Raw genomic sequence first — 3178 nt, 5'->3', positions numbered from 1 at the left:
TGACGAGGATTCAATCAATCTGTATACAATTCCCTTTGTCAATCGGTACGTTACTTGCCCGAGACTCGATCGTCGGTATCCCAATACCTAGTTCAATCTCATTACCGGCAACAGTCACTTTACTCGTGCCGTAATGCATGATCCCGTGATCAACCACTTGGTCACATTGAGCTCATTATGATGATGCATTACCGAGTGGGCCCAGAGATACCTCTCCGTCATACGGAGTGACAAATCCCAGTCTCGATTCGTGCCAACCCAACAGACACTTTCGAAGATACCTGTAATGTACCTTTATAGTCACCCAGTTACGTTGTGACGTTTGGCACACCCAAGGCACTCCTACGGTATCCGGGAGTTGCACAATCTCATGGTCTAAGGAAATGATACTTGACATTCAGAAAAGCTACAGCAAACGAACTACACGATCTTTGAGCTAAGCTTAGGATTGGGTCTTGTGCATCACATCATTCTCCTAATGATGTGATCCCGTTATCAATGGCATCCAATGTCCATAGTCAGGAAACCATGACTATCCTTTGATCAACGAGCTAGTCAACTAGAGGCTCACTAGGGACGTGTTGTGGTCTATGTATTCACACATGTATTACGATTTTCGGATAACACAATTATAGCATGAACAATAGACAATTATCATGAACAAAGAAATATAATAATAACCATTTTATTATTGCCTCTAGGGCATATTTCCAACAAAGGGCTACCGCCTTTCTTGAGCAACCTCGTCGGTTTCCTTCTAGCCATGACTTCCGCAATGTATCGACTGTTACGACTGTGGGGGGTGTCCGTCGGTTTGCCTTCGGATTCTTCTCCAATCTCACTATCTGTGTCGATACCGTTGTGACTGCGGGGGGATGTTGAGTATTATGATTATTAGGAAGTATAGGATAGACTATGATTTGGTCCTACCTTGTCTTGTACTCCAAGTTGGTCATTGTACTCCTATATATATGCCCACGAGGCTCAAGTAATAAACAATGATTCCACCAATCCCTCTCTATCCCATCTAACACTTAGTAAGCTCATTTGCACGAGATCGAGTTGGGGTTGTCGCTTCTCCATTCTCCCTTTGTCGTCATGGTGAGGGATGGGGACACGATGAGTGGCTTGAGCTTGGCTCACTCATATGATGTGTGGTATCCCCGGGTCTACTGAAGAACTCGGAGCAAGTATTACTACTACTTGAGCAGAACATCAATGTTGCCCCTGGAGGAGCTGCGGAGCTTGTCGGTGGTGCCTTCTTCTTCGAGGAGATTTGGCACTATCCCACCCCTTCATTGACTCTTTAGTCGAAAGGCGGCCTCCTAGATCTTCGTCGCCTAGTCATGATGCCAAATGAGAGGCACCTTGGCTTTGGCTTCGACGTATGCATCCTAAGCTGTAACACCCATGATGCGGCTATGCCTACAATGCGGTTATGCCTCTAAGTCGTGCTCCGACACGTGGGAGATATAGCCGCATCATGTGTGTTACATAAGCTTTCTTCAAGCATTCGTGCATGAGGCGGAGGTGGTGCAGCAACGATCTCATTGCCCCATGTGGTTTGTCCCTGATGGCGGTGGAATTGGCTCAGCGCTCAAGCCTATCATTGCAGGAGTACATTGAAGTTTGGATGTTGCTTTTGGGAACCTTCTTGCAATGTTTATGGACCTAATTATGAATTTCGTTTTTTCCCGGGGAAGGGGGCGGCAAGGAGAAGAGGTTCGTCGAATGTGTTGTATTGTGTTTGTTAAAATTAATGTGTTGCCTTTAATTAAGGCGGCTATGGGCCCTTCGAGGCCCTTCTCTTGGATATGTTGTATTGTGTTGCTTTTTAGTTAAGTCAACTCTGGGCCCTTCGAGACCCTTCTCTTGGATGTGTTGTATTATGTTGCTATTTAGTTAAGACGGCTCTGGCCCTTCGAGACCCTTCTCTTGAATGTGTTCTATTGTGTTGCTATTTAGTTAAGGTGTCTCTGGGCCCTTCGAGGCCCTTCTCTTGGATGTGTTGTATTGTGTTGCTCTTTAGTTAAGGCGGCTCTAGGTCCTTCGAGACCCTTCTGTTGGATGTGTTGTATTGTATTGCTCTTTAGTTAAGGCGGCTCTAGGCCCTTCGAGACGCTTTTCTAGGATGTGTTGTATTTTGTTGCTCTTTAGTTAAGGTGGCTCTAGCCCTTCAAGACGCTTCTCTTGATATGATGTATTTTGTTGCTTTTTAGTTAATGCGGCTCTGGGCCCTTCGAGACGCCTCTCTTGGATGTGTTATATTTTGTTGCTTTCTAGTTAAGGTGGCTCTGGGCCCTTCGAGACCCTTCTCTTGGATGTGCTGTATTGTGTTCCTTTTTAGTTAAGGCGGCTCTGGGCCATTCGAGACCCTTCTCATGGACGTGTTGTATTATGTTCCTTTTTAGTTAAGGCGGCTATGTGCCCTTCAAGACCATTTTCTTAGATGTGTTGTATTGTGTCGCTTTTTAGTTAATGCGGCTCTGGACCCTTCGAGGTCCTTCACGTGTTAAAAACGACCACTCTGGCTAGCTCTAACTATAGAAATAATATTGTTGATATTCATTCTCGAAACTACCTTTTAGTTGTGTAGTTTATTATTTTTCTCTTGGATAATTAGAGAGGTGAATGAGGGAGAAATGGAAAAAAAAAACCTCACCCTTAGCTAAGAGATGATATGATGAGGAGATAAGACATTTCCTTCCTTGTATGAGATGTCTTCTCTTATTCACGCATTTTTAGTTTAATTTTAATCACTTTATAATTTTAGGATCTCATAACATTAAACGCTAGAGATCACCCAAAAAACATTAATTGCCATGGATAATACTAAAAGATAATTTATAGCATGTTTTACAGTTTTGCTAAAACACATCTAGATGTGCTATAAGTATTGCACATCAAATTATATTATTGACTTTACACTAAGATTCGTGCAAGCATTTTCTTTTGTCTTTTTTCCTTTTTCTTTCTAGTTTGATTGAACACTTAGATGTGCAAATAACTAGGGACTAGACAGACCCTTCCATGTTTATTATTTTCTCCGGATGATGTGGAATACTTTCTTCGTCTGAAATTCAGTGTCTCAACTTTGTACTAGCTCTAGTACAAATTTATATTAAAATCAAAACACTTATTTTGAGACAGAGGAAGTACATAATAACAGAAAAATTGC

Source organism: Triticum dicoccoides, chromosome 7A (genome assembly GCF_002162155.2).
Source record: "Triticum dicoccoides isolate Atlit2015 ecotype Zavitan chromosome 7A, WEW_v2.0, whole genome shotgun sequence".
NCBI lineage: Eukaryota > Viridiplantae > Streptophyta > Magnoliopsida > Poales > Poaceae > Triticum > Triticum dicoccoides.
This window is presented reverse-complemented; position numbering follows the sequence as displayed.